Genomic DNA, 13130 nt, shown 5'->3' with positions numbered 1-13130 from the left:
TGGGTGAGCCAGTCCTTTAGATGAGATCCTCAGTAAGGACCAAACCCCCATGGACTCTGATGCTGGAAAACCGAGACTCTATGTGAATACATTAGTGAGCAAAACCTGGAGAATTTCTTTTACCTTTTTGAAATTTGGACTGTTAAATCTTCAAACACGGAGGCCTAGAATATGACTGAGGTTCAAAATAGCAGGCAATAGATTACCGAGAAGCGAATTTTTCAGCACAGTTGTTATAGATCTTTTGTTTGCATTTTCTCCTTCTGTCATGAGTTGAATTGTATCCTCCCCCCTGCAAAAAGTTGAAGTCTTACCCAGACAGCACTTCAGAATGTGACTTTATTTGAAACCAGAATCATTGCTGAGGTCATTAGTTAAGCGAAAATGAACTCATACTGGATTAGGTGGGTCCATGATCCAGTACAATCTGTGTCCTTATAAGATGATGGCCGGGAATTCCCTGATGATGCAGTGGTTAGAGGAGCTTCCCAGATGGTGCTGGTGGTAAAGAACCCCCCTGCCAATGCAGGAGCCACAGGAGACATGGGTTTGATCCCCAGTTGGGAAGATCCCCTGGAGCAGGACCTGGCAACCCATTCCAGTATTCTTGCCTGGAGAAGCCCATGACAGAGGAGCCTGTGGGCTTCAGTCCATAGGGCCGCAAAGACTTGGACACAACTGAAGCAACTTATCACTCACACACACAGTGGTTAGAACGCCATGCTTTCACTGCTGAGGGTGCCACAGGTTTGATCTCTGGTCAGGGAACTAAGTTCCCACAAGCCTCGCAGCACAGCCAAAACCAAAAACAACAACAACAAAGAAAACAACAAAAAAGATGGCCATGTGAAGACAGACATAGGGAGATGCCTTGTGAAGACAGACGCAGAGGTGGGAGGGATACATCTGTAAACTGATGGACCACAAGAATTGCTGGCAACATCTGAAGCCGAGATGAGGACATAGGATAGTCTCCCTCATTGCTCTCAGGAAGAACCAAACCTGCCAGCAACTTTATTTGGGACTCAAACCCCCTAGACTTGTAAGTATGTGAGAAGACATTTCTGTTGTTTGATATCACCCAGTTTGTGGTACTTCATTTTGACAGGCTACTAACATGGTGTCTAAAGAGGGAGAAATACTATTCAGGTGTTACTTGAGTGAGTTCTTCCAAGGTTGCTAACCAACAAGTATATGAACTTTCATGGAGTTGTTTAACTTGTATTCTTAATTCTAAAGAGATGGCTGGTGGCAGACGTATACACACAGTTGTGTACAGAGGTATACACAACACAAGGCTATTGGCAGACACACGAAGGGAGCCGAGCCCTCCCTCTGCTCAGCCCCTCGCCCCAACCTGTACCCTGGCTTCCCCCTCACAAAACCAAGAGGCAACTTGGCTGGTTTCCCAGGCAGCTGCCCCCCAAGGGGAAGCCACCCAAGCTTCCTCAGCTACTTTGGGGCTGGAGGTTCCTGATTAGAAAAATGCCTCCCAAATAGCACAAGAAAAGGAAAGCAAGGCATTTGAGAAAGGTAATGCCAGGATGTGGTATTTGCCACCCACACTAGCCCATTTGCTCTAACTAAACGGACGGGAGAGTCCCATCGTTCAGGCATGAATCTGAGCTTATTCAGAAGCTTGTGGGCAGTTTAATAGGTTTTCCAGCCACAGTTCTGATGGTATGGTGAGAATAGCATCAGTTGCTGGGGGGTGGTCGGGGAGGGGGGTAGATCTTTGTACTTCCTATAACCTTGGTAGAGGCTTCCCAGGTGGTGCAGTGGTAGAGAACTCACCTGCCAATGCAGGAGACATGGATTCAGTTCCATCCCTGGGTCAGGAAGATCCACTGGAGAAGGGAATGGCTACCCACTCCAGTATTCTTGCCTGGAGAATCCCATGGACAGAGGAGCCTGGCAGACTACCGTCCATGGGGTCGCAAAGAGTTAGACACAACTGAGCACACGTGCATACATGCAACCTTGGTGAAAATATGGGAGCCTAGGTGGTGAAATCACAGCAAAGATTTAAATTGCAGTGGGAATCTCACTGCCACAAGCTAGCCTCTCCGATTAGGTCAGATAGAGCAAGTCTTTCCCTCCAGCCCATTCTGGGTCCCCTGCCATTGCTCCTGCTCGATGTCTTCCCTCTCTGCCATGAAGACTTCCTGCAAGTGCTTCCTCTGCTGGCCTTCCCATCTCCAGACCACTGTCTTCTCCCTGCTCTTCACCTGGCTGCCTCTTGCTCATCATCAGGTGGCAAGTTTAACACCATTTCCTGGAAGAAGTCCCCACCAAGCATCCCAGTCTTCCTGCTCAAAATTCTAGATAAGGGATAATTAAAAAGAATTCTTAGACTTCCCTGGTGGTCCAGTGGTTAAGAATCTGCCTTGCAATGCAGGGGATATGGGTTCGATCACTGGTTGTAGAACTACGATCCCACGTGTGGTGGAGCAACTCAGTTCATGTGCCACAAGTAGAGAAGCCCACGTGCTCTGGAGCCTGTGAGACATAACTAGAGAGTCTGTGCGTTGCAACGAAACATCCCTCATGATGCAATGAAGATCCTGCATGCCCCAACCAAGACCTGACACAGCCAAATAAATAAATACTAAAATAATAATTCTAAAGTTGCAGGATTATCTCTGATTTCAGGGTTTCCAGAAACAAAGCAACTGAAAAATATTGATACCCTCCAATATCAAGCAGTTCCACTTTTTATTATGCATGGGTGAGATTTCAACAAGGAGCAAAGCAACAACAATAACAACAAAAAAAAAAAGGGAAAATCTTGGGACAAGAGGCAGTGCAAGATAATCACTATCTAGAGCTATCAGCTGCCCAGATGGCATACAGTTAACCCAGGTACCTAGAGTTCAGGTCACATGCAGGCAACTGGACAAAGATGTTGCAATCCAGACCAAGGAGTAAGATCAAAGACCTCTTTTAAAGCTGGACCTTTACAAAGGGTTGGTTTCCCAAGTGGCACTAGTGGCAAAGAACCCACCTGCCAATGCAGGAGACATAAGAGACCTGGGTTTGATCCCTGGGTCAGGAAGATGCCCTGGAGGAAGTTATGGCAACACACTTCAGTATTCTTGCCTGGAGAATTCCATGGATGGGGAGCCTGGTGGTCTACAGTCCATGGGGTGCAAAGAGTTGGATTCAACTGAAACGACTTAGTATGCATGACTTTACAAAGCATATACCTTAGTGACTCAGATGGTAAAGAATCTGCCTGCAATGCAGAACGATTCTCCAAGATCCCCTGGAGAAGGGCATGGCAACCCACTCCAGCATTCTTGCCTGGAGAATCTCATGGACAGAAGAGCCTAGCAGGCTACAGACAGTCCATTGGATCACACAGAATCAGACACAAGGTCACACACAACTGAAATGACTTAGCATGCACACACCCTAGGGAAATAAGAATTAGAAAAAACAACAATCTGGCGCTGGAAGAAGAAAGCATGGAGAAGAGTTTGTCTTGGCCTTGACTGTTGGTCAAGGCAAGGAGGGGCGCCTCAGAAAACTCATAGTAAAAGGCCTAAGCTCTTGTGGAATGGGCTTGTCTTCATATTATTTATAAGGTTAAAAAAATTAAGATAAGCATTTTGATTTAAAATGAGATACTGAAACAGGAAGGAAGGGGGCAGGGCACAACCTTTGCAGGAATGATGTCATAGCCTGAGGACATACTGCTACTGCTGCTAAATCGCTTCAGTCGTGTCCGACTCCATGCGACCCCGTAGATGGCAGCCCACTAGGCTGCCCCGTCCCTGGGATTCTCCAGGCAAGAACACTGGAGTGGGTTGCCATTTCCTTCTCCAATGCATGAAAGTGAAGTTGCTCAGTCGTGTCCGACTCTTAGCGACCCCATGAACTGCAGCCTACCAGGCGCCTCCGTCCATGGGATTTTCCAGGCAAGAGTACTGGAGTGGGTTGCCATTGCCTTCTCCATAACATCTGCCTGAGGACATACTGTAAACTCATTTGAATCAAATGGGTCCAAGATGGCAGATGAGTCAACTGACAAGACCTTGATCCTCAGTATACACTCAACACGTCAGCAAGCTAAATGACACATCCAGAGGCATCGTGACAGTTCCAAGGCCAGCCATCAAAGACCATAAAGTGGGCAGTGACCCAATTCCTAGAAATCTCCTCACCTTTCTCAAAATATTTGTAATAATCCTCCCACTCATTAGCCTATGAAATTACCCAGCCCATAAAAGCTAGCAGTTTGTCTCTCAACTGAATTCTTCCTGCAATGAGACGTCAAGAACCTAAACTTCATTAGGTTCTGAAAGCAGCTCTGTGATCTCAGTTGGAAGACCTTGGGTTTTAGCTGGGTTCGAGTTCCAGCCATGTGGGTTCAAGTCTCAAGCAAAGTTTTGGCTGGTTTGAATCCTGACCTCTTGGATTCGAATCCCGGCACTCTGGTTCAAGTTCCAAGATGAGGTAAACAGTTTCAGTACCAAAAAAAGAAAAAAATCAAACTTGAAGCTAATCAAGTTTCTAAAACTCATGTCACATAAAACACCAGAGGGATGCATTCAGCAAACTCTAGACTGTAAGAAACTATAGAACAATTTCTTTTCTTTTTTTTTTTTAGAACAATTCCAGTGAAAATTACAAGGGGTAAAAAAGAGATGGAGATGAAGGGGAAACTTTTAAGTTAATGGACTTAATATGTGTATCAACCAATTACAATGTGCAGACTTTATTTGGATCATGGTACAAATAAATATACAGTAAAAAAAGTTCAATTATATTGGATAAGTTTTAAAACTGATGAAATAATTATATTGTTAAATCACATGCTTGTGTATATATATGTACAGGACTTCCCTGGTGGCTCAGAAGGTAAAGAATCTTCCTACAATGTGAGAAACCAGGGTCGGGAAGATCCCCTGAAGAAGGGAATGGCTATCCATGCCAATATTCTTGGGGCCTCCCTGGTGGCTCATATTATATTGGACAAATTTTAAAACTGATGAAATAGTTATATTTTTAGATTACATGCATGTGTATATGCATATATACTTAGAAATCACATTTTTCCAGCTAAATAAATTTTAAAAGTTTAATGTCAACTTAAAAAGTATACCAAAAAAAAAGTATATGAAATAGTGCATCATTTTATTCAAAAATTTTTTCATAAGGGACATGAGCAAAAAAATGTTTGAAAACCTCTCCTCTAGACAACCTGGCTTGAGGACAGCATAGAATCTCAGGAACTTCTCTCCTATAGCCATCTGAGCCACCAGGGAAGCACTCTTCCATAACATCTGCCTTTAAATATTTTGTTCTTTTCCCCAGAATTTCATACAGAGAACCACACCATCTACTCAATTTCATGTTCCCTTCCCTTAGTGCAAAGGAATTTCTCTCCCCTTCTCAAGCTCCCTTCAAACCATACCAAAGCCCGTGGCCCTCTCAGCCTGGTTAGAGCTCTGAGCTGCCAGGAAACTTCAAAGGCTTAGTGACCCCATGACTTCTCTGCAATTCACAATGAACTTTCGCTGCCATCATCTGAGTCATTTAATTGGAAAGTATTGAAACCTTGACTCACTCATGCTATCTCCAGAATATCCCACATAGTCCTTGTATCTTTTTTTGTCTTTGTGTCAATGAATGACCTGGTTTTGACTTTAAGGTGATTGCCTCAAGGCACCATGTAATCAGAGACCGCTATCAATATAGAGCCTTCCCTGGTGGCTCAGTCAGTAAAGAATCCGCCTACAATGTGGGAGACCTGAGTTCGATCCCTGGGTTGGGAAGATCCCCTGGAGGAGGGGATGGCAACCCACTCTAGCATTCTTGCCTGGAGAATCCCCATGGATAGAAGAGCCTGGCAGGCTACAGTCCAAGGTCGCAAAGAGTCAAACACGACTGAGTGACTAAGCACAGCACTTTAATAGAGCCACTTTTGTTTAATACTCTTCAATGGCTCCAAATGGGCTTCCCTTGTAGGTAAAGAATCTGCCTGCAGTGCAGGAGACCCAGGTTCAATCCCTGGGTTGGGAAGCTCCCCTGGAGAAGGAAATGGCAACCCATTTCAGTATCCTTGCCTGGAAAATCTCATGGACAGAAGATTCTGGTGGGCTATAGTCCATGGGGTCGCAAAGAGTTGGGCACAACTGAGAGACTAACACTAACTAACTAACTAATGGCTCCAAATAGCACTTAAAATAAAATGCAAACCCCCAATGCCTCTACTTGACTTTGCCAAGCCTATGTCACTTCTTCGTCACTAAACACAGTCACATCACCTTCCTTCACCTCTGGAACCTATAGCTCTCTTCTGCTTCAGGGCCTTTGCTTTCAAAATATCTTAGCCTGGAGTGTTCTTCTCCGTACCTTTCAAATGCATGCCCACCTCTTTCTCTTCACTTTGGTCACAGTATGACAATTCCTATCAAAATGTAAGATATCTGTCTAACGACCCACGAAAAACAACTTTAGAAATCCATTCTGAAAGAATATTCACATACAACTCAACAATACACATAAAGGCATGTTTACTGTAGCACTCATAGGAGTAAGAAGTCAAGAATTTAAACATCCTTCAAGAATTGATATTGCTTAATCATGTACAAGTCTTCTACAATCCCATGGACTGTAGCCCGTCAGGCTCCTCTGTCCATGGGATTTTTCAGGCAAGAATACTGGAGTAAGTTGCCATTTCCTTCTTCAGGGGATCTTCCCAGATCAAGGCTGGGAAGGGTCTCCTGCATTGCAGGCAGATTCTTTACCTCTGAGCCACTGGTGGTACATATGCATGTGTGTTAAGTCACTTCAGTTGTGTCTGACTCTTTGCAACCCCATGGACCATAGCCCACCAGAGTCCTCAGTCCATGGGATTCTCCAGGCAAGAATACTGGAGTGGGTTACCATGCCCTCCTCCAGGGGATCTTCCCCACCCAGGGATCGAACCTGAGTCTCTTATGTCTCCTGCTTTGGCAGGTGGGTTCTTTACCACTAGTGTCACCTGGGAAGCCCAGTGGTACTTATGCAGAATAAGGTAGGGGATGTCTCTGGAATACTCTGTACTTCTACTGCAGGTGGCATGGGTTTGATCCCTGGTTGGGGAACTAATCCGCCTCCAATGCAGGATACCCAAGTTCAATACTTGGGTCAGGAAGATCCCCTGGAGATGGGAATGGCTACCCCCTCCAGTATTCTTGTTGTCAGCCAAAACTTGGTCTTTCTTGCCTGGAGAATTGCATGGACAGAGGAGCCTGGCAGACCACAGTCCATGGGGTTTCAAAGATTCAGAAGCAACTGAGCAACTAACATGCACTGTGGTACTAAGATCCTATAGGCTGCATGAAAAATGAAAACGAAGTCACTCAGTTGTGTCCGACTCTTTGCAACTCCATGGACTGTAGCCCACCAGGCTTCTCCATCCATGGGGTTTTCCAGGCAAGAATACTGGCATGGTTTGCCATTTCCTTCTCCAGGGGATCTTCCACACCCAGGGATTGAACCCAGTTCTCCCTCATTGCAGGCAGATGCTTTACCCTCTGAGCCACAAAGGAAGTCCTATATGCTTCATGGTGAGGTTAAAAAAAAAAAAGGTAGGAAATTCACACGTAGTCCAGTGTGAAAGCTCCGTGCTTTCACTGCCCAGGGCACTGGTTCAATCCCTGGTTGGGGAACTAAGATCCTGCAAGTTGTGTGGGTGGCCAAAAAAAGAAAAGAAAAAGAAAGATAGATTAGGAAGTCCTGGCATGGATAGTGGTCCATGGTATGTTGTATGTGATAAGAAGTCACAGCACAGGCTGTAGCATGTAATCCTATTTCTGTAAATAAAGTAAGTCACGACACCCGTGCAATATAGGAAAAAAGGTCCCCAAGGTCTCACACCTACCAAGAGTAGGAGGATAGAGCAAGGAGGACATCATTCTTTTACACTAACTCATTCTAATTTTAGGGCTTCCCAGGTGGGTCAGTGGGTTAAGAAACTGCTGCAATGCAAGAGACACAGGAGATGCAGGTACAACTCCTGAGTTGGGAAGATCCCCTGGAGGAGGAAATGGCAACCCACTCCAGTATTCTTGCCTGGAGAACCCCATGGATATTCTTATTTTGTGTGAAAATTTTACCGCAACCGTGTGCTTATGTAATTGCTGTTGTTGTTTACTCGCTAAGTCATGTCCGACTCTTTGCAACCCCATGGACTAGATAGCCCGCCAGGCTCTTCTGTCCTTGGCTTATGTGATAAGATTTATCAAATCTCTTAAATGTTAAAGTAAATTCCACAATTAGGAACTATCAAGGAATCGGTGTCATGCTAGGGAAACGAGATAACCAAAAATTGGAGGCAACTTCTCTGGCTACTCCTGATGCTGGAATTTGCAGTCAGATGCTTGTGGTCCAGCCTGGGATCATATCTTTTGACAAGATGTTTGGCTTTTTGTTTGTTTGGGTGAATGGGTTCTTAGTTGAGGCTCGTGGGATTTTCAGGGCAGCGCTCTGGCTTCTCTCTACTTGTGGCATGCCATCTCCAGAGCACACTGGCTCAGTAGTTGCAGTGTGTAGACTTAGTTGCTCCACAGCATGTGGGATCTTAGTTCCACAACCAGGCATTGAACCTACATCCCCCACACTGCAAGGTGGATTCTTATTCTTAACCCCTGAACCATCGGGGAGGTCCCAACATGAAGTTGTTTGATGATGCAGGCTGGTTCACCACACCCATGAATGCCATCCAGGTTAGAAATGCTTCATTTCTTCTTCTTGGAGAGACCCAGCCAAGGGGATGCTTGCTTTGCCAGGGCCCTGGGAGAAGGGCTAGAAAGGTGGATAAAATGACGGAGAGGGTGAGAGAGATGAGAGAACATAAATGAAAGGATAAATGAACCAGGAGAGAGAAAAATAAAGAAGACAGATGGCAGGAGATGGAAGAGGGAAGATGAGAGAGGAGAGGGAGGAGAGGAGAACAGAAGAGAGGGAAAGAGAGAAAATAGCTGATATTGTTGGATGTTTGCATACATGCTGGCTAAGTCACTTCCTGACCCAGGGACTGGGTCCACCCAGGGATCGAACCCTTGTCTTTTATGTCTCCTGCATTAGTAGGCTGGTTCTTTATCACTAGGGCCACGTGTGAAGCGCTTGTTGGATGTTTACTATGTGCCAGTCACTAAGCACTGAATGTATTTTTATTTTGTCCTCTCTAATGAGGGTGGATATATTATTAGCTCTGTATTACTGCTGAGGAAAATGGGGCAGCAAGGCTCAGAGATTTATATAAATTTTCCCAAGTTCACTCAGTATGTAAGTTCTTTTTTTTTTTTTTCCCTTAAATTATTTTTATTTATTTATTTGGCATGTGAGATCTAGTTCCCTGATCAGGGATTGAACCCAGGTCCTTGCATTGGGAGCACAGAGTCTTAGCAACGGGACCACCAGGGAAGCCCCTCAGCTTATAGGTTCTGATGCAAGAATTCAAACCCAGGTTGTCTGATGTCAGATCACCTATTCTAATCTCTATAACTTTAATGAGAAGAGCATTGGTGATAGAAGGAGGAAGGAAGCACAGAAGGAAAGGGAAAAAGAAAGGAAAATGGGAGACTTTCTTGGTGGTCCAGTGGTTAAGTCTCCACCTTCCAGTGTAGGGGGTACAGGTTCAATCTCTGATTGGGGAACTAGATCCCATGTGCCACAGCTAAGACCCAATGCAGCCAAATAAATACATATTTGAAAAGGAAAGGAAAATAGAAAAAGAATAAAATCTCTGTTTGATGGTGACTGCTACTTTAATTTCTAAACCCTGCAAGTGGGAAGAATAAATATACACTACAGCTTCTAAACAGTTGATAATTGGGCTTTTTTCTTTCTTTCTTTCTTTTTTTTTTCTTTTTTTTAGCATAAATCTCAAAAACAGGCAAAACTAACCTATAGTGTAAGAATGTCTACTGAAGTAGTGAAACTATAAAGAAAGCAAGGAAATTATTAGCATAATAGTCCGGGTGTGGTTACCTTTAGAGATAAAGGAAGAGACTGGGATCAGGATGGGGTAGGATGGATCTTCTAGAAAAGTTGTTTCTTTGCTGAATGATGACTACAAGCATTCCCTTGTTCATAATACCTTAAGCTACATATTTATTTATGCACTTTTCTGTGTATTTGTATTTATTTCACAGTAAAAAAATTTTTTAAAATATATTGTGGGGACTTCCCTGGTGGTCCAGGGGCTAAGACCCCATGCTCCCAATGTAGGGGACCTGGGATTCCATCTCTGGTGAGGGAACGAGATCCCGCATGAAGCAATGAAACATACCGTGAGCCTTAACTAAGACCAGGTACAGCCAAATAAATAAACAATAAATATTTTTTAAAATAATAAATAAAAATAAAAATATCTTCAGAATGGTTTTAGTGATAGATGCCAGGTTGAGCACTCTAAGATCCTGTCTCAGAAAGCAAGTGATCAGGAATTCCCCGGTGGTCCAGTGGTTAGGACTTGGTGCTTTCAGTGCCATGGTTCTAGGTTCGATCCCTTATTCGAGAATTAAAATCTCCCAAACCATGTGGTGCAGCCAAAAAACAAAACCAACAATCAACAATGATGTTAATAGTAATTAGTGTGGATAGGCACAGTGGGTACTGTTCCCGTACTGATGTGGGTGATGGGTATTAATAGTGAGTATAAGAGATGTGGGGAAGCTTCTTCCCTTAGACCAGTAACACTTGGCGATGCCCAAGATTGATGAGTTTCACATTTGGACACTAGAGTTGTTCAGTGGTTAAGTCATGTCTGACTCTTTGCAACCCCATGGACTTCAGCACACCAGGCTTCCCTGTCCTTCGTTATCTCCTGGAGTTTGTTTACTCAAACTCATGCCCATTGAGTTGGTGATTTCATCCAACCTTCTCATCCTCTGTTGCCCCCTGCTCCTCCTGCCTTCAATCTTTCCCAGCATCAGGGTCTTTTCTAATGAGTTAGCTCTTTGCATCAGGTATCCAGAGTATTAGAGCTTCAGCTTCAGCATCAGTCCTTCCAGTGAATATTCACTGAAAAGTCAACCCCATTTGTCATGGACTCTGATCTTCTCCTTATAGCAAGCTGGGTCCTGGAGAAATTTTAGTCCAGTTCCCCCAGCATGGGTGTTCCGATCCCCATCCTTCCTTGTCTGCTCCCTCCCAGCCCCTTCCTAGTCTAGCTTTTCTGAATTTCTTTTATTAAGCTGGTAGAAGCTATAATTGGACCCACTGACAAGAGCTGGACTGTGCTTTTCTCTCTCTCTCTTTTCTTTTTCTGCAATCTACAATGAGCCTTCCAAGTTCATTATTGCAGATGGTCCCGGGCAGGACCCAGAGGCCAGTGGCAGAAGCTTATTATCCAGCCTCAGGGACAGTGAGAGCTGGCCAGCAGCCGCAGTCATTCTGAAGCAGTCATGTCCAATTAGAAGAAACATTAGGCACTTTCCTTCTGGAGCCCCATTAACAAATTAGTCCTACCACAAACTGAGAGGGACTGGATGGGACCAAATACCTTTTGACCATGGGATAATTTGATAATTTGGAGAAGAAACAGTGCAGAACACTGCTGTGTATGTGTGTGTGCGCGCTTGGAGCAGGGGTGGAGGGCTAGGGTGGGGGGATGTGGCAGGTGGTTAGGGAGCAAGATTTTATCCTGTATTTCCGTCCCACCCAGGAATGAAAATTTTCTCATACTGAGCAACATCTATTATTGAATTAAAATGGCCAGGAAATTGGGAAGAATGGCGGTCTTTTGAAGAGTATTTCCCATCCGGTTGACTTGCTGGGTTGAAGCACGTGTTCTACATGCCTTCAACCAGTGCATTGATCCTCACATGTTTCTGCAAAGTTTAGTCCCAGGAAGTTCATGAGGAAAGAGCTGGGGAAACCTGTGACTCATGCATTGTCCCCGCCGTGGTAAAATAACCTGAACTCTTTTAAGGTTATTTTTTTAATACTTACTTTATTTATTATCATTTATTTGGCTTCACCAGGTCTTAGTTGTGGCATGTGGAGTCTTTAGTTGCAGCATGGGAACTCTTAGCTGTGTCATGTGGGATTTAGCTCCCTCAAAGTGAAAATGTTAGTCTCTCAGTCGTGTCCGACTCTTTGCAACCCTATGGACTGTGGCCTGCCAGGCTCCACTGTCCATGGAATTTTCCAGGCAAGAATACTGGAGTGGGTTGCCTCATTGACTCAGGATTAAACCTGGGCCCCCTTCATTGGGAGCACAGAGTCTTAGCCACTGGACTACCAGGGAATTCCCTTAAGGTTTTGTTAAGTTTTCAAAACAATGGTTAAAAATGATTTGCTCAGCAAAATGTACTCATTAGACCTCTAAAAATCACAAAATTTTGTTGCTAAGGACGCATCTGCATTCGAATTACCATTGCAAATTCAAATAGCCATTTGAGGTTACTTTATAAGAGAGACCAAGACTGGAACAAGTACTCTCAAAAGGAGAGCAGGAAAAGAAAATGAAGTAAGAGGAAAGATGCCTCAGGTAAGAAAAGTATTCCTGTTTTTGATTTAGAGCTGAAGAACTAAGAAATCTAGCAGCCGAGGACCATAGAAAAGACTCAAGACTTTCTTCCTGTGATAGTTTATTAATCCTGGAATTTTCCATCAGAAAGAAGAGTCTTGGAGATTTTCTGCCAGCTCCTAAACAATGCGGGAGTGTTCTCTTTAGTTCTGATAGATCCTAGAGTTATAAAGAAAAATGTGAGGATCTTATGAACAACTTCAGGCCAATGCAATAAAAAACCTAGATAAGGGACCTCCCTGGTGGCTCAGTGGTTAAGAATTCACCTTCCAAGTGGGGGCTGGGACGTGGGGGGGTGGCGGGCGGGGACTCCATTTCAATCCCTGGTTGGGAAACTAAGATCACAGGTACCTCAGGGCAACTGAGTCTGTGTGCCACAATTGCTGAGCCCATGTATTCTGGAGCCTGAGTACAACTAGAGAGAACCCCGCACACCACAACAAACAGACTATGAGTTACAACGGAAGATCTGGCATGCCACAACCAAGACCTGATGTGGCCATAAATAAATACATATTAAAAAAAAAAAAAGACAAGATGAAATGGATTAATTTCTCCAAAATGTAATTTATCAAAACTTACTCAAGAGGAAATTTTTAAA

Source organism: Bos indicus x Bos taurus, chromosome 11, assembly GCF_003369695.1.
Source record: "Bos indicus x Bos taurus breed Angus x Brahman F1 hybrid chromosome 11, Bos_hybrid_MaternalHap_v2.0, whole genome shotgun sequence".
Lineage (NCBI taxonomy): Eukaryota > Metazoa > Chordata > Mammalia > Artiodactyla > Bovidae > Bos > Bos indicus x Bos taurus.
The sequence above is the reverse complement of the archived record's forward strand: the minus strand, read 5'-3'. Positions refer to the sequence as shown.